Here is a 25,380-nt window from a genome sequence, read left to right on the forward strand (position 1 = left end):
TTGAGATTATGGATGATTTCAATTTTCTTTTTTTTTTCTTAAGATCTTATTTATTTATTCATGAGACACACACACACACACAGAGAGAGAGAGAGAGAGAGAGAGAGAGAGGCAGAGACACAGGCAGAGGGAGAAGCAGGCTCCATGCAGGGAGCCTGACTGGGACTCAATCCTGGGTCTCCAGGATCAGGCCCTGGACTGAAGGCGACGCTAAACCGCTGAGCCACCCAGGCTGCCCTCAATTTTCTTCTTTAATACTTTTCTGGATTAAAAAATTTTGTTTTCGATCAGAGTGTTTCACCAGCCCCCCACCACTTTTCATGACATCCCCCATTCTCTTCTTTGCAAGTCTGGCTCTCCTATAGTGTTTCACTGATGTCCAGGGTGACTGGTCTCAGAGCAAGGCTGAAATTCAGCCTGAGACCCATTGGTCAAGTCCTGCTGTGGAGAGGAGAGGTGCCTTTTCATAATTCCTCTGTCCAGACAGGGCTCATTTCTTCTCATGTTCACAAAGGTGCTGTATGTGCTAGCAAGGACAGGGTGACATTACCTGGGAAGTGAGTCTAGACAAAGGTACTTAGAGTGGCCACCATCACCCACTTGGGGATGTGCCATCAGATCCCAGTGGACTCAGCTGCAGTTGTCAGGTCACCTGCCATTGCTGGAAGCTTGGCCATTGTTGCAGGATGCTTCCATGATGGTAAGCAGGGCTCTCTATGAGGTGCCACAGTGACTCTGTGTTCTCTGGGATTCTCAAAGGCACACAACTCCAGGAAAAGTGCTTCATTTTGCCCCCTGGTTTCCCAGCCCAAGCCTCAGTCACTCTAAGCTATGGTGAAGCCATATTTTCTTTTTTTTTTTTTTTTTTTTGAAGCCATATTTTCTAAGCTCACTCTATTTTAACTTAACTAGGGGTTAAGTTAACTGTTGAGGACGTGGCAATGCTGGAAAGGGGATAAAACTGTGTGACACTCTGCTGACCTTCCGTTGTTCTTCATCTTTGAGGGCTGAGGGATTCTTATTGATTCAAACTTGTGTTTGGGCTGTCTTCTCAAGGACATCCTTTGGCTCATGTTTGAATATTTTCCCAGAAAGCTCCTCTGTCCCCCAGGCAGACCGATTTCTGAGCCCTCCCCACCAGTGACCCAGACAGGCCACATATCAGCCCCTGGTGTAGGGATAGCCATGCACCTCCCTCCTCCTGATGGCACTTTGATAATCAGAAAGATCAGGTGGGTCTTCTTTGCTTTCTCTCTTCCTTTCAGATTAAATGGCAACATGCACTAGACTTCAGAAATGCTCAAGGTAGAGCACGTGAAGTGGGTGTGAGCTGGTGGCTTCCTACCTACCAACCTTCTCCGTTCACCTTTCTTGGTCGGATACTGGGCAGCCATGAACTCAAGGACCCCTTCCCAGCCTTGACAGATGAGTTTCATCAGTTTAAAACATTCATGATAGGGACGCCTGGGTGGCTCAGTGGTTGAGCATCCGCCTTCGGCCGGGGCGTGATCCCAGAGTACGGAGACCAAGTCCCACATCTGGCTCCCTGCAGGGGGCCTGCTTCTCCTCCCTCTGCCTATGTCTCTGCCTCCCTCCTCTGCATCTCTCATTAATAAATAAATAAAATCTTCAAAAATAAATTGACCATTCATGATAATTCTTTTCCCTTTCCATCTCTGGGCACCCAGCCTCTGGTCTGGCCTGGCCATCCTCTTGGGCATGGCCATCCTTGGAGCAAAATTCCTCCCACACAGAGCCCAGGCCGTGTGCGCTCAATTCCAGGTAAGACCTGAGACCCATGCAGTCCGAATGACTCCATTGATTCATAGATCTTTAATTCTTCCAAATCAACTCTAATCTACCCCAAGTGCTCTCACATTCATACTAGAACCGTGTGGAAACTTCTGGAGCTTCCTTCTGACATCAGTCCCTGGCTCCTGCTCTTTACTACCTGAGATACCTACTGACTTGGGCAGACTGGCGTGACCCTTCAGGTCAGGTGCCTCTGTGCTTTCCACGCAACATTCCCAGGTGCACCATGGTGCCAGCCCTTTGTTCACATGCGTCCTGGTGATCTCCCTCAAGCCTGGGGGAAAAGAATCTCTCTTTGGTGCTACTTTCAAAGGCGCTCCCTGCAGGACATCAACAATGCTCTTCTGTGAACTTGGGCTTTTATTAAAGACAGATCAGGCTTTGCTTTGCAAAGTCTTCCCCAGGCAAGAACTTACCAAGGGCCTAGCTACCTGCAATGAAGAAAAGAAAACACTGGAAGAACACATATTAATATCTCCATGAATTGTCCCTTACCTCTTCTAAGAAATCTGACTCATCCTGTACCAGTTTGCCATTTAATGAGGGTGAGCGCCTAGAGGCAGAGGGACAGAGCTGAGGGGTGGGGGGTTGTTGAGATTGACCAGTGAGTGGGGAGCATCTTTGGGGAAGCTCGTTCCCCAGTCCAGTGGGGGAAGGAGAGCCATCTTGGCCTTGAGGGCAGGAGAAAGTCCCATTCAGTTACCATCACAGGCCACGGTTTGGATTTCTGGATCTCTTGGGATCACACCCACATATGCATCTGGCTCTGATACCAAAAGCTGAGATTCAGCAAGTCCAGTGGGGGTCAGGCACAGTGGTGCTGGTCCTATAGGAGACAAAGATCAGGATCTCAGGATCCCATGGCCTGCAGGGAAGGCAGCCTCATGCACTGAATCAGAGACCATGTGAGTGGGGTGACCTCAGTAGTTGACACGAGTCAGGTGGGGAATGTATCCCCAGCAGAGGTGACAGCTTCTGGATGGGAGAGAGAATCGAGCTGAACCATCATAAGTATGGGTTAGAGGAAGGACAGTGGAAAATAAGCTTGGAAAAACAGTCTAATTTTTTTGGACAAATCTCAAAGAACACTGAAGGCCTGACAGAGGGGAGCATGTGTTTACTTTAGCTGAGCCTTCATCAGTTATACATGCTCATGGTTTAAATGTCCTCAGACCCAGCTCTCACTGCCCCCTCCTCCCCAAGCTTCCAGCTGCTTCTTTTAGTATTTATCTTCCTTGTTTTAAATATGACATATAGGAGATCCTGGGAGACACAGTTCATTGAGCATCTGACTCTCAATTTAGACATAGGTCATGACCTCAGCATCATGATATCAAGCCCCTCTTTGAGCTCTACACTTAGTGTGGAGTCTGCTTGAGATTTTCTCTCCTTTCCTTCTGCCCCTACCACCCTCTCAACTCATTCCTGAGCATACTCTTTCTCAAATAAATAAATAAATCTTTTTATTAGTAAATATTAAATAAGACACATATTACCAGTATTGATTTTCCAATTTTGAATGTCATTCCCTGAATTTCCACCATAGAAGATGAGGATGTCACTCCTTCCCATTGAACACAAATATATTTCCTATCCTTGGCAATATTGTTGCATGATAACTTTAGTTAAACAAATATTTTGCCTTTACATTATTAATATGTCAGTGATATTGAATTACATAGCATACCATGATAACATTTTTCTTGCTTGCTTATTTTTGTGCCTTTCCTAAAATTAATCATTGTCTTTGGTTTTGTTTTGGTTAGGTTTCTAATTGCTTATGATTAATTAAACCCTAAAGTATAAAATTAAACTCCAATTTTATAAATCTGGGATAATACAAAGTATATAAATAAATCTCCTTTCAAGATGCTCAGACACCTGTGGTGGCCTACCAGTTTTGTCTTCCTGGGAGTCCTTCCTGAAGCCCTGCTCTCATCTGGATGATGATCCTGGAGGTGTGTGCCCAGCCATCACCTCACCTGGGGTACTATTCCCTTGCCTTCCTCTCACCCCCCACCCCCGCCCCATATATTGGGGGAGCACATCTCCCAGTAGCTTCCTGGTGAAAGGTGCATGAGAGGTAAATTTGTCGACACTTAAATACCTGGAAAAATCGTTCTTCTACTCTTAGAATTGACTGATAGTTTGGCTGGAAACAGAATTCTACATTGAAGACCATTTTCTTTTAAAATTGTAAAAATGTTGCTCCATTGCCTTAAACATTGTTGCCATTGAGAAATATGAAAATATTTTGATTTCTGCTTCCTTTGTATGTGACAGGATTTTCCTTTTAAATCTCATTTATTTTCTTTTGTCCCCAGTGTTCTGAAAGTTCACCATGGTTTGCCTGGCTGGAGGTCTTTTTCCATCCACTGTGCTGGAACAGTCCCTCTCAATGTGGAAATGCTTCCTTCGGGTCTAGGAAGTGTTCTTGAACTACTTCGTTGAGGATTTCCTCTGACAGTAGGTATTTTTTTCTACCCTCTGATTATAGATGGAAATACCATTTCTCTCAATGTAACCAGATTCTGTGATCCTAGAATGCATCAGGCCCTTCATGTCAGCAAGTTCCCTTGGAACCTGTCTGTCTATAAGTTCTATCTTGTCATCGAGACTTGCCCTGAGCACCCCACTAAGGTGACCCTGTCTCCATTCATTTGGGCTGCAGTGACACAATACCACCAACTGGGTGGCTTCTAAACAACAAATGTCTATTTTCTCACAGCTGTAGAGGCTGGAAGTCCAGGGTCATGGCACTGGCACAGTCAAGCTCACTGAAAGCCCTCTTCTGGGTTGCAGACTGCCGACTTCCTGCCATGTCGTCACCAGCTGGGAGGGACTACAGGCCTCTCTGAGGTCCCTCTTATAAGAACACTAATCCCATGTGTTTGGGTTTCCATGCTTATAACCTAAAGCCCCACATCCTAATACTTCACCTTTGGGGGTTAGGACTTCAACACGTGAACATTCAGAACACAGCACACCCCATCCAGCAGTCCCTGGCATCTTGCTCTGTTTGATTCTACTCACCACATCGTAGGTGCTCAACGTTTGTTGACCTGAGCTGAGTTGGAGTATCTGAGCTACAATTTCTCCATCTTTAAGATGAGGAGGTTAGACTACAATTTTCAGGGCCCTATTGGCTCTAACGTCCCATAACTACTAACGTCCCTGTGTTGGAAAATGACTTTTACAAGTCATTAACATGAGAACAAAACAATACCTGTCAGTGTGTTTGTCTGCCTGTGTTGGTTTTTTTGTTGTTGTTGTTGTGGTTTTGGTTTTGGTTTTGGTTTTAGTGGGGTTTTTTTGTTTTGTTTTGTCTTGTTTTGTTTTGTTTGGTCTGCCTGTATTTAATGAATTCTTCAGCATAATGTTTATGGGCAAGCATGTCCCGTGAGCTGGAGTCGCTGAGCCCCCCCCCACCACCACCATTAGAGCCCCCAGGGGCTGCCAGTCACAAAACCTGCACCACCTTCAGGAAAGGAAAAAAAACCCTGAGAGCCTGGGGCCAATGATGAGAATGACCTCCATCTCCAGGAACGGCTACTCCTTTCCCTCCAGACACCTGGGAGTCATCCCAGGCTGTTCCCATCTTAAAGCCCGCCCCCCCCCCCCCCCCCATGTAATCAGTTACCAGGTCTCCTCCATCCTGCTTCTGAGGCTTCTCACCACCACCACCTCCACCACCACCACCCTCCATTCCCTTCATCTCCCCAGGATGGCTTTCATCGGCTCTCTGGAGGCCTCTGATCATGGCCTCCTAACTTATGTCCCTCCACCTGCCTTGTCCTCCAAAACATCCTCCAAAAAAATCTAAGACACAAAACAGACTACATCCTCTCCTTACTAAAAAACCTATCATTGCCACCACCCCTCACGCGCTCTCAAAGTAGGAGAGAGAATTCCATAAATATCCACACTTCCTACGTTAGTGTCTTATGGTTGGTTGATGACGCCCATTGCACAGGTGGGCCATCTGATACCCAGAACAGCCCTCTGATCTAGGTAGAAGCCCTCGGGAAGACAAGAGCCTTGGCCCAGCAGAATGGACACATGAGCGGCCCAGGACACTCAGGAGGCATGTGTGGAAGTCATATTCCTGACCTCAGCCAGTCCTCTTTCTGGTGCTGCTCCCTTCCAAAGACCACGTCTAATTAGTTGTTATAAACCAGGCTCAGATATGGGTAACCACAAAGATGATGGGACAGATAAAAACAAACAAAAACAAGAAACACAGCCATGACAAAGCAGCGTCTAACGTCAGTCCTGCCTGGTGGTGGTGGCCATAGCACTGGGGCTTCTACGGGAGCTTCCATCCTCGCCAGGACTCCACAAGATGCTGGCGTTTCAGTGGCCACTTCAGAAGTCTCCGTGTCATGTGCGTGGGGCCATGCCATCCTGACACCCCCCTGAGGGCCAGAGCAGGGTTGTTGGCCAGTGCAGAGTTGATCAAGAAGGCAGTGCAAATTTCCTGGAGCACACTCTGAGCAAGGCTAAAAATTACCTCACCACTGACAAGAGACTACATTTTTTTAATTTGGTGAGTAAAACTCATGTTGGTCATCTCGGCATCCGGCTCTACAAACCTGCTGGTTGGCAAGGGCGCCCCCCTGTGTTACTACGGTGGAATGCCATCTCGGTCTAGGTGGCCTCAACCATAATCTCCCTGCAATGGTCTCCTGCCAGCCTTTTCCCCTGGTTTCTGGCCAGGGGGCCCACTTTGTGTGCCCTGAGGAGAAAACGCCAGGCTAGGGTCGGCCCCTGGGAGTGGGAGCAGCAGCACCAGGCTCGTGGGAGAGCCTCTCCAGCCAGACTGAACGTTTTGTCCCTCTGCATGCTCCACACCCTTACCCTCTCAGAAATGACTGAGGATCCCAGGATGTCGGGGTGGGTGGTATCTCTTGGTTTGTACTCCATTAGAAACTAAAGCTGAGCATTTTTAAAGTATGCATTACTTCATTTTAAATCGCAATAAGAGGAGCGCCTGAGTGGCACAGTCTGTTAAGCGTCCAACTCTTGGTTTCCGTCCAGGTCATGATCTCAGGGTCCTGGGATCGCACCCCACATTGGGTACTTCACTCAGCTTAGAGTCTGCTTGTCCCTCTCCCTCCCCCTCAGCAACCTGCCCCCCTTCAAATAAATAAATAAATAAAATCTTTTTTTAAAATAGCAAGAATAAACCTATAGTAACACATTTTAATGAAAAAAAAATACTAGATCTTTAAAAAAAAAACAGAAAAAAGAATGTTTTACACTTTTGCAAATCTGTTGAGTGTCTGGCTCAGCAGACAAGAACTAGATTCTTATGCTCGTTTCTGCATTCAGTTTTTTGCCATGTCACACATCACATGGCCTCTGGAAGATTCCCCTGTATGCTCGTGCAAGAATGAGAGTGAAGACGGCAAATAACATTCCGTATTTTTGTGAAAACATGTTTGACCTCAAGACCCACAGAAAGGGACCCCCTGTGGGCCCCAAAGAACTGTAAGAACTGCTGAGTTAAAAATATAGACACATGAAGGGTGCCTGAGTGGTTCAGTGGTTGAGCATCTGCCTTTGGCTCAGGTCATGATCCTGGGGTCCTGGGATCAAGTCCCACATTGGGCTCCCCACAGAGAGCCTACTTTTCCCTCTGCCTATGTCTCTGTCTGTCTCTCTCTCTCTATGTGTCTCTCATGAATAAAGAAATAAAATCTTAAAAAAAAAAAAGATTATAGACACAGGAGCCACAGGCCTGGGTACTGATCTAGAAAATAATATTTTTGTTAATAGCCAACTTTGATGTTCAGGTTTCCCTTTCTTTGTTGGCCAAAGGACATAGAGCCCTGAGATTGGCAGGGTGCATGCTCCCATAGATGTCCTATATGCAAGAGAGAGGAGGGAATGTCCCCAGATGGTCACTGTGTCCCATGAGATCCTGACCCATCGGCCCACCCATGCAGGAGGGCAAGCCTTCCAGAGAGTCACCGACATTTGGATGAACGCTTTTCAGTGTTTCTCACTGCTTGGTCACCACTTGGAGCCTGCCAGGCAGCTAACATTGTCAGAGGGCCCTACTTTCTGTTCAGGGTACTCCTGGGCTCCTGAGCAGAAAGAAGAAGGGGATGCTCTTTCCTCTAAAAGAAGAAAGTGGAGAAAGATTTCTTGCCTGTCCCAAGAAACAGACCTGTCCCTGAGCCAACCCTTGCCACCCAAAAGCCCTGCTCAGAGGTCCTGGCCCTGGGCAACTACTTTCTGCCCTCCTCGAGGTCCCTGGGCAGCTCCACAACTCCTGAGTTTCACCAGATTTCATGATGGCTCTTTCCACAGAGTAGACAGTAGCCTATGAGGCCTTACCCTCCCAAGAAGTCTCTAGAGATGGGGACTAGAGACAACTGGAAGAGCCAGCAGAGGAGGAGACTTTGCAGTGTGTTCCCCCCTGAGGCTGACCCCATGATGGTGTTGACTGAGGTGTCCAGGGAGGAGGGGGTCAGTGGTGATACCTCAGGCCTGGGATAAGGGGCTTCTGGAGTCGGCTGCTGTGGTTCTGAGCCAGCCGCTTACTACCTATGCGACCTTGGGAAGGTGTCTTTGCCCTTCTCAACTCTAGTTTCTTCATCTGTAAAACTGTAAAACTAACAGAATCCCCTTTCCCAGTTGTGGTAGGATTTAGAGATCATACATGCAAAGCACTGAGGAGCTGGCCAGGGGGCCAGTAGACCTGAGGCCTCAGCCACCTCATTTCCTGATTGTGTGTGACCCAGTTGAGTTCCTTTTAGGCAGACCCTACTTTGAAACATTTCTAGACTGTGACTGCTCCTCACATCTATTCTGTTATCATCCTTGACCCCAGCCAGTATCATCTTTTGTCTGAATTAATGCAGGAGCCTCTTAACTCCTCTCTCTACCTCTGCCCCAGCCCTCCTCTCTGCAGTGACCAGAATTAATTTCTAAGTCAGATGGTTGGGGATGGTTCTGCTTAAAACCCTCTACTAGCTTCCCATTAGAACTCAAGTTCTTTCAGTTGCCTCCTAGGCCCTACAGGATCCACCTTGTCCCCACTCTGAGCTCACCTCCTAACTCTCATGCCCCATAGCCCAGTCACAATGGTCTCCTGTTCCTTCTCCATGCCAGGCATCCTTTGACCTCAGGACCTTTGCACTTACTATCTCCTTTACCTAGAACTTTCCCCCAAAACATTACGTGAATCGTCTCCTAATTTCTTTCAGGCCTTAAAGCAAAAGTCACCTTTCAGAGGGACTTTCTCTGGACATCCTATTTAAACATCTCAGGTGTCAGTCCCTGGTATCTTACTCTGTTTGATTTTACTCATCACATCATAGATGCTCAGTATTTGTTGAACTGGGTTGAAATGGATTTTCTGGACTGTAATTTCATCTTTAAAATGAGGGCCTTGGATGAGAATTCTCAGGGTCCTCCTGGCTCTAATCTCCCATAACTCTGTGTATGCCCCAATGTTGGAAAATGCCTTATATCTGTAAATATGTTTGTTTGCCTGCAGTTAATGAATTATTTAACACGTGAGCAAGAGTTCTGTTACATGTCCTGATTCAGCTTACAGAACATCACAGGAGCATGAACCCTGCCCTTCTCAGTGCAGTAAAGGTTCTTTGGATGAGCAAAGGAAAAGGAATCTGAACTCCAAATGAGAGCCATTGAGGAAAAAAAAAAAAAAAGGTAGGGGTTAGATATCTACCCAGGCCTGTGGTTCACATGATCATATTCGTAATTCATCAGTTCTCCAAGAGGTCTGGGGCCCTTTGGGGGTGCCCAGGACCCTTTCAGGGAGGCCTCCTGGCTGCCCACCTCTTCCCTGCCCCTACAGCAGTTCCCTAACTCTGTTCCCTCTCCTGGAGCAACCAGAGTGATCTTTGTAAAATGCCACCTGACCTCCTCTGGATTCCGAAAAAAGCCTTCCCCTCCAAGGGCTTCCCGGGGCTTTGCCTGCATGTGCACAGACACGTTGTCAGGGTTGTCAGGGCTGTCAGGGCGTGGTGGCCAGAATGGTGTCCCTGGGTCTGAGGACGCATCCTGAAGCAGCCCCCCCACGGCTCAAACAGAATGGAAGTCTCCCGTTTTCGCTTTAAGTGTGTGGGGATTTTGCATCATAGATCCATTTTTAAAAATTTAAGTGTGTATTTATGTGCTCTCATGCGACCTGGAGAAAGGCAAGTCACGTTTCTTTTGTGACCTCTGGATTTCCTTGCACATCCTCAAATGCCTCTGGAAGCAGGGGGCCACCCGCGCTTTCCTTTGAGAAACAAGACCCCCAGGAGAAGCCCAGCTCTTCCGGGGGGTGCGGGAGGCCTGGCCTGAGACCCTGGGGCCTCCCCCCTCCAACCTGTGTCCCTGGTCTTGGGGTTCTCTCCCTGGGGGAAGGCTCCCGTCCCGTGGGGATGGATCCTCCTGGATGTCTGATGCCATTGCCCTCCAAGCCCTCCTCCCCTGCCGCGGCTCCTACAGCGCATGGGTCCCCCAGGCGCCCACCCGGGACGCTCATCCGGGCTCCGGGCTCCGCGGAGGCCTGGCCTGTCCGGGCTGCAGGGCGGCGGCGGGCGGCGGGGTCGCGCCGCAGTTCCCGCTGCCGCCGCGCGGTGGGGTGTCGGGCCGCCCGCGCCCCGGGAAGGAGCAGCAGAGGCCCAGCGGCCGGGGCGCCGGCTGCCGACGCGTGGGGTGGCCCGAGCCCCTCCCGCCTCACCTGGTGGGACACAGTCTCTGCGTGTTTCCAAACCCTTAAGATTTGCGTCCCCCCATCCCTCCTGTCCCCCATCCCTCCCATCCCCCTGGTGGCCTTCCCGTGTCATATGGGCCTGAGAGCAGCCGCCAGGGAGTCGGTACTTTGCCGCTCAACAGCTGTGTGACCCTGGAGGAATGGGCGCACCATTCTGGGAGGGGGTGGCCTATCTGAACAAAGTAGGGTGCAACTGTCTGCCCAGAGGATTTGGTACAAGGTGAAGGGTGTGAGGGCTGCAATGCCACACAGTGGCCCCTGCTCAGCCCGGAGGTCTCTGGAGCAGAGGCAGGAATCCCTACTAGGACGGTGGCCCTGCAAGCCCAGGTGTTGCAGGAGAGGCCCTCAGAGCACTGGGGGAATCGGGGACGGGGGGAAGGGGGGGCTTTGCAAGCCAGGCCTGTGGGAGCAAGGCCAGGCCTCGGGATGGGCACGGATCACTCACTGATTATCTGAGCGCCCACGATGTCAAGGAACCCACAAGGCACCTCTGAAACCCTTCCAGGGTCTTTCCCATATTTCCTGGGACGTCTCTGCCCTCAAAACAAACTGCTTTGCTGGTGCAGCGGGCAGGAGACAGTGGCCTCCCAGCCCTTCCTGCGCATAGGCAAGTGAGCTCCCCACCCACAGGGAACTTGAAAACTTTCCTGGTTGTGTGTGTGCAAGAGGTGCATGAAGGAGAGAGTTTGTGCATTCTTTTTGTATAGATTTTATACATCTATTCACAAGAGTCACAGAGAGAGAGGCAGAGACATGGGCAGAGGGAGAAGCAGGCTCCTTGCGGGGAGTCCGATGCTGGACTCCATCCCAGGACACAGGGATCAGGCCTGAGCCAAAGGAGTCACCCAGATGCCCCGAGGCTTTGTGTGTTCTCAGTTAATATTGCCTGAAAGCAACTTCCAGGTGGTCAAACCTGAGGCTTCCTGTCTCCATCCCACTCTGATTATCGCTGATTCCTACTGGCTGGAGACAGTAGACCCCACACCAGAGCCTGGAGAACCCAGGTGTCTGCAGGGTAGCCACGAGCCCTGAACTAGCTCTGTCTGAGCTCAGCCTGGGCAGACTCCCAGGGATGCTGGGGAGCTTAGGCACCCTTCTGCCAGAGGCAGGTGACCCCCTCCTCACCTCCCATGCCACCCTTCACGCTGGGGCTCTCCCAGCTGGACTCTGACCTCCCATCTGCATCCCCCCATTTTTCCACTTGCTTCCTGGTGTTCTCTCCAACCCAGCCCCAACTCCTAATATTTTAGAGGAAGGCCCACAGTTTCTCCAACAATAATCCTGAGGGGCTCCAACACACTTCCCAAACTAGCCACTCCTTATTTCTCTCAGGGGATCCTGGGAGGCCCACACCACCTACCTGCCAGGGTCCTCTGGAACCTGAGTGTTGCCCAGGATTGGCTGTCTGGCATGTGTCCTGCAGGTCCCCCCATAGCCCTCCGTAAAACTCCTGGCAGCCTTCGGTCCTGACCACCCAGTGCACTAACATACTGGCCATATGGGGCCACAGCCAGCCAGCCTCTACCCTACTTCTGGCCTTCCTGTGTGTTCCCTAACTGCTCCTGTGTGTTGACCTTGCCTCCTGAGTCAGACTGTGAGTCCCTGGAAGGTAGGGCCACGGCTTGGCCTGCTCTAGCAGTCCCTCCACTGAGTGCCTGGCCAGGCCTTGGGCAGAGAGGGGCACTTAGAAAATGCTTGTCAGGTGGCACCTAAGGAGGTGAGCTAGGTCAAGGTTGTATGGGGTGTGGGACTCTAGAAGCAGCAGCAGCAGCCCAAAGTGACTATGAATGACGATAAACAATGATTGCAGGAAGGAAGAGAAACAGTTCCATGTTAAAAACAAGAATCTAAATAACTAAATAAAAGAGGGTCACTGACAGGTCACCAGCTACAGTAACACCTCCCCTACCTGGAGCTGTTGAAATCCATGATTCATACTCGGAATCCCTGCTTTTATGAACATTTCTAACAAATGCAGGCATCTGGTTGGTAAATTCACAACAGATTAGGAGCAACAAATCAAAGTATCATTAAACTGCTTTGAGCTGACATTCTGACGGCAGGGAGACGGATGAGACCGATCATCTGCGCAGGGCCACGGTAAGGACCCAAGCCCAGCAGCCCGGGGCCTTCCGGGCAGCGGCGGAGCCACACCTAGGCAAGGCGGCGCCCTCTCACCTCCTGTCACTTTGCAGCTCACTATGGAAATGATGTTGATAATGATTAACCCTGAATCACAGACAGAAGTTAAATGACTTTCAAATGACTGTTGAAGACGTTAAGGAAGCACCTTATTCATTTTAAGTTCGTTTCCCTACAAAACGGTTGGAATTTTTTTTTAAGGTAGATCAAAAGAACACATCCTCTGCTGGCTGAGAAACGATTATGCAGCTTCCTCCTCTGGTGTGGGAGAGCTTTGTGCACCTCCTTTCATTGGCAGGGTGCACAATTGATCACCACTTGAGAGACAAGAGGGTGGGTGCCTCACTTGAGGGTCCCATGGCCGAAGTAGAAGGGCAAGTCTCAGTGTCAAGTGTTCTCGAGGCTTCTATCAGCTCCACTTCCCCATGGCTGCCTCTCTCTGGGATGATTCAGCCCCACCCCGGGGGCTCCAGATGGTGCTTACTGTCCTGATGTTGCAAAATGTCCTCTTAGCTGTTTCTTTCTATTATGGTCATCGTTCCCCTACCCCCACCCCTCCACACACAGCAGCCGGGAGGGCCCTGGGTGTGACTTGATTCACCCGTACTGTGTCTCCACGCTAGCACACCTCAGCACTAGACATCCCACCATTGGTATCACTTTGGTTCAAGCCCTGGATCTCTGCAGACAGGTTCTTCAGGAAGGGGATGTGCTGGACACTCAGCCCAGTGGGGCGGCTAACCCAGAGTTAACCATTCACCAAGAGGCGGTATGGCATAGAGGGCTTTAAGGTCAAACTTCCTGAGTTCAAATTCCAGTTCTACTACCTACTAACTGTGTAGCCTTGGGAGAGTTACTTAATCTCTCTGTGTCTTGGTTTCCCCATCTGTAAAATACACATAATAGCAATACTTCACTCGCTGGGTTGTTGTAACTGTCAAATAAGTTGATATGTGCCAAGTGCTTAAAACTATGCCAGAGGGCACTTGGGTGGCTCAGTGGTTGAATGTCTGTCTGCCTTCGGCTCAGGTCATGATCCCAGGGTTCTGTGATCAAGTCCCACATCGGGATCCCCGCTGGGAGCCTGCTTCTCCCTCTGCCTGTGTCTCTGCCTCTCTCTGTGTGTCTCTCATGAATAAATGAATAAAATCTTTAAAAAAAAAATAAAAGCATGCTGGGAACTTAGTAAGCATTTGACAGATACGAGTTGTTCTTGCTAATGCAGGATGAGTTACATACACCGTCTCCATAACCTGTCTCAAATCCTTTTTTAGAACAAGTCTAGTTATAAAGAATCTTGAGTTGCCATGCCCATCCAGTAAGGTAGGTATCAGCTTTCCCATTTTGCAGCTGAGGCTCCTGAAACACAAAGTCCAGTGAGGTCAGAGTGCCAGGAGGTAGCAGAATTGGGATTTGTAATTGGGGGCTATGGTCTGACTATTTGCATCCCTCCCAATACAGGGTATTAGGAGGTGGGACTTTGGGGGTACTTCTTAGGTCAAGAGGGCAGAGCCCACGTGGCTGGGATTAGTGCCCTTGTGCAAGAGACCCCAGAGGGCTAGCCTATCCCTTCTGCCACGTGAGATTGCAGCCAGAAGGCACTGACTATGAACCAGCCCAGGAGAAGGTGGGCTCTCACCAGACACCAGATCTACCTGTGTCATGATCTTGGGACTTCCAGCCTCCAGAACTGTGAGAGATACACATTTGTTGTTTATAGCCACCCAGTCTCTAGTATTTTGTTATATCATCCGGAACAGACTAAGACACTAGGTCTACCTGACATTTGAGTCATGATCTTTCCGGAACATCGTAATGGCCTGTCTCTGTCAAAATGCCTGAGAGAATAACTTCCTTGGGAAAGTGAGTAAGAGAGTAGTCTTCCCGCTTCTGAAAACTGGAATCCCTGCTCTCAAATCCTGCTTCGAGAGACTGAATCACTCAGATATGACAAAGTTCCAGAACCTAAGAAGGAGAGCTTTGGGAGGAAGGAGTGCACTTGCATTTTTTCCACAGCAGAGAAGCCTGAGAGGCAAAAGTTGTCCATTATCATCATTTGTGAATGCTCTGGTGACCTATTGCTCTGTAACCAATCACCTCAAATTTTAGCTTAAAATGACTACAGTTGACCCTTGAACAATATGGGCTTGAACTACACAGGTGCAGTTATACACAGATTTTTTTCAATAAATATAGTACAGTATGCGTATGTTCTCTCCCTTATGATTTTCTTAATAAATAACATTTCCTTTTTTTTTTAAGATTTTATTCATTTATTCATGAGAGACACACAGAGAGAGAAGGGCAGAGACACAGGCAGAGGGAGAAGCAGGCTCCATGCAAGGAGCCCTATGCGGGACTCGATCCCGGAACTCCAGGGTCATGCCCTGGGCCAAAGGCAAGCACTCAACTGCTGAGCCATCCAGGGATTCCCCAATAAATAACATTTCCTTTTCTCCAGCTTCCTTTAGAGTAAGAGTGCAGTATATAATACATACATACAACATATACAATATGTGTTCATCAACTGTTTATGTTATCAGTAAGGCTTCTGGTCAACAGTAGGCTATTAGCAGTTAAGTTTTGAGGGAGTCAAGACCTTCACATGGATTTTCAACTGCACAGAGGGGTCAAGCACCCCCTAACCTCTGTGTTGTTCAAAGTCAACTGTACAATCATTTTATTGTCATCTTTCCCAGTTCTGGGGGCAGGCAGGGCTCAGCCTGGTGGTTTTCACTTCAGGGTCCTTCTGGAAATTGCAGTCAGATGCTGGCTGGGCCAATCCTCTGGACTCCTCACTCACAAGGCTGATCTTATGGTCAACTGGGACCTAGTGGGAGCTGTGGGCCAGAACACCAACAAGTGGCCTCTCTAGGTGACCTGGGCTTCCTTACAGCATGACTGCTGGATTGCAAGAGCAAGACCTCCAAGAAAATGGGATAGATGTGTATGGCATTTCTCTGACCTAGCTTCTAAAGTCACACAGTGACTCCTGCAGTGACTTCTACTCATCAAGGCAGTCACAAAATCCCATCTGAGTTCAAGGAAAGGAGACATAAACCACTATTTGTGGGGAGGAGTGTCGAGAGAGTATTGTAAGATGGGATATACCATAGGGGCCGTCTTTATAAAATACAGTATGCCTCATGGCAGGCTTTCCTGAAAGAATTTTCTATTTGAAGGAAAAAGGTAATGTGAATTATGGCTCTGACAAGGACCCCTCCCTCTAGTCACGTCTGACGGTAGCTCCTTTGGGGAACCGGCCACAAGAGACAGGATTGGCAGCAAGATTTACTGCTCTGCCAAAGCTGTCATTGAAATAAATAGGATTAGAACTGCAGTGACTTCATCATCCGGACTATTCTAATAACATGTAATTTGCAGCCATGCTGTGACCAGCAAAACCGCCAGGGCATGTGAGTGGGAATGCCTGGCCACCTCTGGGATGGGTGCATTTGCTAGAAATCTTGCAGGCCCTTGACTTTGTCCACCAGGAGACAGATCTTAAATCTTCCCCTTACTGGCTTTTTTTTTGTTTATGCCGACAAAAGGTCTGCCTTCCCCAGCCCCCTTCTCTGAGGTCCCAGTTCCAAGCCAGGGAGCTCTGGAAATCAAGTCAAACCAGTTGAGAGCTTTCCTGCTGGAGAGCACAATTGTGCTGGGGCCTGGCTCTCAGGAGACCTATGTCCAACTTCCAGGCAGGCTTGGTAACCGGCCATGATCCAGTCTGGCAGCCCTGTTATACAGTGGCTCCTAAGATGTGGAGCACAAACTGCAGGATTGGGAAAAGACCTCCTACCCTAGCTGGCCCCATCCATTTCCCCATGGCTGCGTGACCCAGCCAGCTGCTGGCTTCCTTCTGGTCTCTCTCACCTCAGCTCCCAACCACTGCTGCATAAAGCACAGCCTCCTCCCAACCCTAGCATCCAAGGCCCTCCTGTGCATATCCACCCTCCCAGATTTGGTGTTGCTCTGGGCCCTGCCTCTTCCGGTCTGCGCAATGAGAGGCAGGGATGGCCTTGCACAAAGACAGAAGAGCAGAAAGTGCCTTCATTGCATCCTTGAGGCTCATGCTCCTCTGCAACCATCCTGTTCACTGGAGCTGTGGAGTGAGGCTGCCGATGAGCCTAGGGACCAGGGAGGGGAGGCAAGGTTCAGGCCCCTGGAGGCAATGGGCCACTGCCCCAGTGATTTCACTGCCTCTAGTCCATCTCTTGCCCTGCAGATGCTCATCCCTACTGCAGGCTCTTCTGATCCCACAGGGGGCTTCCCTATCTAATGAATTGCCCTTGATCTCAGCTCCCCATCTCTGAACTCTCAGTACAAAGAAGCAAGGAAGTCCAGAAGTTTCCTGAAGTGCTGGGTAGCTGACTTCACCCAGAAAAACCAGATCTAGAGGAATGTTAATAACAACTACCACCATTTATTGAGCATCTACTATATGCCAAGCACAATACCAAATGCCCTCTTCTCTCCTCAATACTTAATCCTTCTCTTCTCAGTATTTAATCCTTGCAATAACCCATTTTACAGATGAGAAAACTGAGGTGCAGAAAAGGAAAATACATTTCTCATTGTGTCATGCTGATAAATGTGGGAGCCACTGTATGAGTCCAGATCTGTATGCTTGTGATACTGCATGAAGTGATTCTAACATATCCTGGGCCATAAAATGACCTCAGTTGGGAGCTTCTCATCCCATCTCCAGTCCCCTTTGAATGGGACAGAACCAGACCAGGGAGCTGGGGCAGAGTAGCAGGCAGGCTGGTGGGCTTTGGCAGTGAGAGGAGGGGCTCCCCACCATGGGAAGTTTTGGAAGGAAGTCTGCCTCTGACACTAAAGGCCCAAAGATGAGGGGACTTCTGAAGATGGATCCCCAAGGCTAGAGGTGCTGAGCCTTTTTGACATTTTTTGACAGCTGAGCTAGACTCCAGGGGAAAAGCCCTTCCCCATGATTGGACTTGAGATAGCTCCTCACTCTTTCCTTCCCACCAGGAAGCACTCCCTTCAGTGGAAAGTACATGGACTTTAGGATCAAGTCCGTGATTGGCCACTTCCTAGCTGCGTGCCCTCAGGAAAGTCACTTAACCTCTCTGGGCCTCAGTTTCCTCCTCTGTGAGTGAGGATAATAATACTTGTCTGATTGTTGTTGGGGGGATTGACGATCCTGGGCATGAAGCCCTCAGAACCCAGCAGATGGGAGGCATGATTGTGCAGCGTTATTGTCCTGACCCCCTCAGAGGGCAGGACGCTGCATTTGGGTTGATCAAGACCAGGTCAGGGTGTGGAGGAGCTGCTCCACGACCACTGGGCATGGTCAGCAAGATTTCCAGTGCAGGCAGGCAAGGAAGGGGCTACCTGATAAGCCCCAGGGGCTGGCTATGCGCAGGACAGACACTCCCCAGCCAGCAGGAAGCAGCCGCCATCCCAGGGGGTGGCCTGAAGAGGTTTGATTCAGCCAGGAGGCCCAGAGAGGCCCTGCAGGAGCAAGAAAGATGGGCCCAGGGGCAGGGAAGGGAGCAGGGCAGCCCCACTCAGTTGGGAGGTGGGACCTAGCCTAGCAGGTTCCAAGTCGTGCACAGGGGCAGCTGGCTGGACATGCAAAGGGCCAAGCAAAGGCTTCAGCAGCCTGGCCTGACCCTGGGCAAGGTGAGTATCCAGCTGGGTCAGGCCAGGGACGCAGACAACCTAACAGCTCGGGAGGCCGAGGACTTGGGTGTGAGGAGTGGGGGTGGGGGACACTGCCCGCCAAGAACAGCCCCCAGCATGCCAGGTGTTTTTGTCTCTATCTTCTCAAATTATTCTTACAACCACTGCTTGGTTTTGCAGATGAGAAAATCAGGCTCCGAGAAAATAAATGGCTTTGCCCCAGGCCCCAGTTAGGAAGAGCCAGAGCCAGAATGTGAACCCAAGGCTGCCTACCACTTTCTTTTGAACCAGGCAGAGAAGAAGGAAAAAGCAAGTGGGTCCCATAGGGTGAGATCTTGTTTGTTGGGAACCCAACCCAAGAGAGCTTTGTGTGAGCGCTGGGGAGAGTGCCCTGCCCTCCTCCAGGGTGCCTGACACTGGCCGGGAGGGCTGGACAGGAAAGGCAGGTTTCCTGCGGCCTTGGCCTCGGGCTCTGGAGCAGCCAGACCGAGAATATTCGGCAGAACAGGCCCATCTGCGGCCACCGCTGGCTGCCAGGCCAGCCGCTCTCAACCCCTAGACGTGAGCCCCCCACCGGCCCCTGGCCCCACATTATAGCCACTGGTGTGTCAGAGCTTAGGAAACCACCTTCTTCCACACTACTCGGGAAAGAGAGGACGGGGTTGGTGCTGCCGGGGTCCCCTGGCCACCCTCCGCTCTAACGCCGCCAGCCGCCACGGCCACCCCCACTCGGGAACCAGGCAGTCCTGGGAACCCACGAGGAGGGACAAATGGCACGGGAGAGGCGGCGGCCGTGGGGCCCTTGGAAGCCTGGTCTGCGCAGAAACGTCCATCAGAGGCCGCCCTGGTGTTGGGCCCTCGACGGATCCCCCCGCCCCCCGTGGCCAGCCTCCCCCACGTGGGCCCGGCAGGGGCTGAAGGCCACGTTCCCACGCCGCTCCCGCTGGAGTCCGGCCAGGCCCCAGTCAGCGCCTTTTACCGCTGTGCCAGCTCACAGCCCTGAGCACCTCGGGGTTGGGTCTGAGGGGAGTCAGGCAGTTTCAGTTACCTGCCAAGAGGTCTCACACGATCAATGCCTCTTTATTTCCTGAGAAGCCCTACGCTCACAGCCATGGCCCTGCGCACACCTGCAGCCTCTTCCCCTGCAGGCCGCCCTCTGGGGGCTCCTGGTGGAAACGGAGAGGCATCCCCCACATGCTGCGCTGAGGGATGAGCTGAATCTCAGGTCCTAGACCGTGTCCCCCTGGTGGGGGTGCCCTTGACCATGCCCTCTGAGGGGTGGGCCTGAGAAGGGGATTTGAACTACCTGGGGGCCTGAATCCGTTTATTCATTCAACAGATACAAGGATGCTGGAATGGCCACCGCCTTCCAGGCACCATGGTCAGCTTGGGGCACAGCAGCTATTAAGGCAAACCGAGTGGCACCCTGCAGATCTGACATGACCAAGTGGGTTCTCTGGTCATGAGGATCTTTAGGGGACCATCCAGCTGACAGTGTAGGGTCCTTGGTGGTTACTATGTGCACTGGCCTTGGTGAGGCTGGGCCTTAATGCTGGGGCTGATTAGAAGAGATCCTAAGTAGCCCAAGCCATCTGGGGGTTGTGGATGCCCTCACAGGCTGCTGCAGTCAGGCGGGGAGACCCCAGCAGCCAAAGTTGCAGATGGGGACCCTCTAGGTCCCTTCAGTGCTTGCTTGGCTGGAAGAAACTGATAATCAAAGATGAGCAGATCTCCAGGCCACGGTGTTCCTCCCAGGGACCCCTTTCCTGCCATGGCCAGGTGAGGGAAGAACTTGTTCTCTGGCCTTCCATCTGCCATGGCCACAGAGGAAGGCGCTGGAGAGCTTGAGCTTCCTGTAAGTATCTAGATAAAGCTTTCCAATAGGAAACCAAAGGAAGGCCTCAGCCTGTGAGCAGAGTGCAACTGGTCAAGTCTTACCTACTAGGTGGGACCAGGCAGAGCCAATTCAAAGAAGTGCTCCTTATGGCTTCCATGGCACACTGGCTAGTGTCCTAGAGACAGGGCATCCTGTCAGGGGCCTCCTGGGTGCCTTTCACACACAACCTTGCCTGCCACAGCCCTCATCCCTCTATGAGAGGCTACTGGTGAGCTGAGCCCCTCACACCCACCCAGAGGGACAAGGGTGAGGTCCAGGGGTACAGGGTTCCCAGGCATAGGAAGGACAAAGACCCCCCAGAGAGCAGGGGTAGAGGCTGTCAGGGTGGACCTATGGCAGGATGGCCCACCCCAGAGGGACTTGCTCAGGGGAGGTCTCCAGAAGCCAGCATAGGGCCTCTAGGGGAGTTGGGGACAAGCCCTGCCCTTTGGGTGCCAGGACCAGTCTGACCCTGAGAAAATCGGGAGCTTGTCAGAGCCTGAAAATGAAGTGAGTCAAGAAGATAAGACACTATATCAGCCAGTAATCTTAAGGGCCTCATGAATCCCTTCACCTCCAGGGAGCAGGTTGCCGCCTCAGTTTCTCCTACATCACACAGGTAGGGAGCACGCAGGTGACTGCTGGGGGCTCCTCCAGCTGAGTGATATGAGACCTTCACACATGACCTTGCTGGAAAGCATGGGGCAGGGGACCAGGAGCACCCAGGACATCAAGGCAGCCTACTCTGTGACCCGGGCAACTTCCTTCAGCTAAAATGGCCCAATACTGGCTGTCCTTCTCCAAAGCTCTGGCACAAATCAGGTGAGCCAAAGGAAGGGGGCCTGTTTGGTAAGCAGCAGGCTACTATGCATGTGTACAAGCACACACACACACACACACACACACACACATGCACCTGAGAAACTGCCGCTCCTATTGTTGGTGTTATTATAATCTAGGCCCAGAAGTCAGTTGTTCTATGACATGCACAGTCACAATCAGGATAGTCTTCCCATAGGCACCGTGTCCTCCCAAATCCACATGCTGGAGCTCTAACCCCCAGTACCTCAGGACGTGACCAGATTTGGAGGGCAGGCCTCTAAGGAGGTAATCAGGGTTGCGCAAGACCACAGGGGTGGGCTCTAATCCAGTCTGGCTGGTGCCCTTGTAAGAAGAGAGAGACACACCAGGAAGGGCCATATGAGGACACAGGGAGAAGGTGTGCAAGCCCAGGAGAGAGCCCTCAGGAGAAACCAACCTGCCTGACACCTGGAATCTTGGACTTCCAGCCTCACAGGGAGGCTGGGAGCTGTGAGAAAATAGATTTCTGTTGTTGAAGCCCCCAGACCATGGTACCTTGTTCTGGTGGCCCCAGGACATGGATACACTTTACTGAAGGAACCACCCGCAGGCCTCCCTGCTTGTCCTGGAAGCCCCTCTAAGGCCTTCTCACAGGTGGTATTTCCCTGGACTGGGTACTGCAGGGCAGGACGTGCTCCCCTCCCAGCCCTCACCCTCTCTCCCCAGCCCTGGCCAGGCCATCAGCCCTCTCAAGCCTCCTTGGCTCTCAGGGCCTGGCTCAGAGCAGCTGCCTAGAGCTGAGGCCCGCTCCTGCCCAGCAGGGCACCGTCAGCCCCCCTGAGGGAGTCTGGAGCCAGGTGTGGACACCTGTCGCCCCTACCCCTTCTGGGTCCTCATGACCTTTTTCTCTCTCTCTCCTAGCTCCCAGCCAGATGGAGAACCCCACAGGAGGGCTCAGCAAGTATTCCCTGAGAGTGACTGCTCAGAATTCCTCCAGAACGCCAACTGGGGTTTCCATTCCGCCACTGACCAGGGTATTGAGGAGAATCCTAGCGACAAAGGGGAGGCAGGAACGGATCGCTAGAGGAGCAAGGGAACAGGCATGATGGCCCGTCTCCCCTCAGGCCTGGTCCCCAGGAGGGGCAGGTCTTCAGCAATCCTCTCAGCTTGACCCAGAACCGGGAGCCCTGCTGGAAATGGCCATTGTTTCTTGGTGTGATCCCTGACTGGCTGACCCCCTGGCCCTGCAGTCACTGAGGTGTGGCCCTACTCCTCGGAGAGCCCAAGGCCCGAGGCCTAGAGCCTCACTCCTGCGGGTGAGGAGGCCAGGCCTGTGGACCAGAGGCTGCTCTGCCTCCCAAAGGGTTATGATCAGGAGGTCACGAGAGAAGGCGGACCCGCTTATGCCCACCACGGTGTCCAGAACTGAATTGACACCAGGCCCTTTTGTTCTAGACTCAAGGGAGGGAAAGGCTTGCTTTCTTTCCTCGGCCCCTGAGAACTGTCTCTGTCCTCGCCTCTCAGAGGGAACTTCCTTTGAACCCAGAGGCCTTCCTGCTCTGCCTGGGCCACTCTTATTCCTCCTGGCTGCACTGCAGGGAAGCGATGAGGGAGGGGCTGCTCGGTGTCTGGCCCTGGTGGCAGGGGGAGGGTAAGGGTTTCCCTGCCTCGGATGGATGGTTGCTTTGATGTGTCCACTCATTCATGGATTCTTTTTTTTTTTTTAAGATTTTATTCATCCATTCATGAAAGACACACACACACACACACACACACACACACACACACACAGAGGCAGAGACACAGGCAGAGGGAGAAGCAGGCTCCATGCAGGGAGCCCGACGTGGGACTCGATCCCGGGTCTCCAGGATCAGGCCCTGGGCTGAAGGTGGCGCTAAACCGCTGAGCCACCAGGCTGCCCTCATTCATGGATTCTAGAAGACTTCATTGAAGCATCTTTCTGCACCAGCTACTGTGCTAGGCCCTGGCGCAGGGTGGCTGAGAATGCTGTGGAAAGGGTCCGTAGTTTGTGCAGGGGTGGATGACTAACCCCAGGGATGAAGGAGCCCTTTCTCCAGAGGCAAGTGGGTGCCTGACAGTGAAGAAGACACACACACGCACCCCAATAAAACTCCTCTGAGAAGCCCTTTGTGGCTGGGCTGGGTCCCAGGGCAGCCTGTTTGTCAGGGGCCAGGACCCAGCCTCACACTGTGTTATCTTTGTGTTCCTGGGTCCATCATATGGGAGCAATTACTCTGGGTCGTGCTGGAGCGGGGGTGAGGAGGGCTGGGCGAGCAGGAATGAGCATTCCATTCAGTGATCTCACCCTTCTGTCCGCCCCCAGGTAGTTCCCCCAGCTGTTGAAAGGGCTGATGTTTTTTGAGTTCTGAACCTACTGGGGGCTGGCAGTGATGGGACAGACTTCTCTATTGATGAGGCCAAGAGCAGTGGGAACATTTGAGATGCTTTATCCTCTCGATCAGGCCCAAACTCTGGGTTGTCCAAAGGCCATGCATCTTGACTTCCTGCCTCCTCTGTGCCTGCACCCGTGTAGCTGAATGTGGCTGGAGAGACACAGACACTGCATGACTTCACTCAACTAACAGAATTCTCAAATGGGCACCTCACGTGGCCCATTCTCCTTATACATCTCCGGCATTCTCACTCCACCTTCTCTGTCTTCAAATGCCACTTATTCCTCAGCACATCACTTTGGCCTATATGACATTGAGAAAATAAAAAGTGCTGGAGAAATCCTTTCATTCTCCCACCGCTAAAAGTATAAGCCTACTTGGATCTGTACCCATCTACTCAACCCAAATCCTATCTAAAGCCAACTCTGTCTTGAGCTCTGGATCCCATATTTCTTGCTCCCTCATGATCTTCACTCATGAAATTTCCTTATTATCTACCCTTCTCCATCATAATTTCCCCTCTCCATGGGATCTTTCCCATCTGTATACATCAATGCTCTAGAAGCTTCCATCTCTTTAAAAGCAAAAATCAAAACAAAAACAAAAGAAAATTTAAAAGTTTCCCCTTGATGCCCTGTCACCTCCAGCAGCTTCTGCTCCATTTGTTTGCCCTCCATCACAGTGAAATGCCCTTAGGAAGATCTCCCTACCCAGTGCTCTTACTTCTTCACCCCATTCTCTTCATACCCACCCCTATTGGACTTCCATTACCAACACTTCACTAAAACCACTTTGTCAAGATCTCCAGCAACCTTCACATTGTTGAAGCCAGTGTCACTTCTCTGCGAACTTGTTGGATCTATCAGCAGTGCTAGAATGGTTGGCTGTGTCTCCTCATTGAAATGTTCTCTTGGTTTCAGGGAAAACCACCTCCGTACTTTTCTTCTCTCTGTGTCTCTCTTTGACTATCTCAGACCCTCTCTGTTGGTTTCAGTCAACCTCTAAATGTCGTCATGTGTCAGGACTTGGTCATCATTCTACTATTCTCTAGACATGTTCTACCTAGATGATCTCATCAAGACTTTAAAACCACCATATGTTGATTCCTCCTACACTTGCATCTTCAACTCTGACCTCTCTGCTGAGCTCTAGGCTCATACGTATTTGTCATCTCTTTTGGATATCTACCAGGCATTTCAAAACTGACACAGGCAAAGCAAAACTTTTGCTTTCTATCCCCACCCCAATCTGATCTGTCCCATCTTCATAACTGGCACCAGCACGTACTCAGTCTCTGAAGACGAGCAGGCCTCCTGGGTTCCCCCTTTCTCTTCTAAGCCATGAGACACGTCACCAAGTCCTGTAAACTCAACTCAATATATCCTGGTCCGTCCTTTCTTCTCCATGTCCATTACTGCCAGTCTCACCCATGTGACTGCTAGCTTCCAGTTGGCCCCTACAATCCCTTCTACCACAACAGCCAGAGTGATCTTGGAAGATTTTAAATAGGAGCATATCACTTCCCTATTGTAATGTAAATAAACCCTATATTCCTTGCCATGGCCTGCCATTCTACAAAAGTAGGGCCCCTGCCTGCCTCTCCGACCTCAGGTCTCCCTACCCCTCCTCTGCATTAGCCTTCATCCTGCTATCCAAACTTGGGGGGCAAGGTATAGTGTCCTCCCAGGGGGAGTTTTTTCAACTCTTCCCTCTGTTTAGAATGCTCTTCCCCACTGGGACACCTGGATGGCTCGGTGGTTGAACATCTGCCATTGGTTCAGGTCGTGATCCCAGGGTCCTGAGATCGAGTTTCGCCTCAGGCTCCTTGACTGGAGCCTGCTTCTCCCTCTGCCTATGTCTCTGCCTCTCTCTGTGTGTCTCTCATAAATGGATAAATAAAATTCTTAAAAAAAAAAAAAAGAAAAGAAAGGAAGAATACTTTCCCCCTG

This window comes from Canis lupus, chromosome 17, assembly GCF_003254725.2.
Source record: "Canis lupus dingo isolate Sandy chromosome 17, ASM325472v2, whole genome shotgun sequence".
Lineage (NCBI taxonomy): Eukaryota > Metazoa > Chordata > Mammalia > Carnivora > Canidae > Canis > Canis lupus.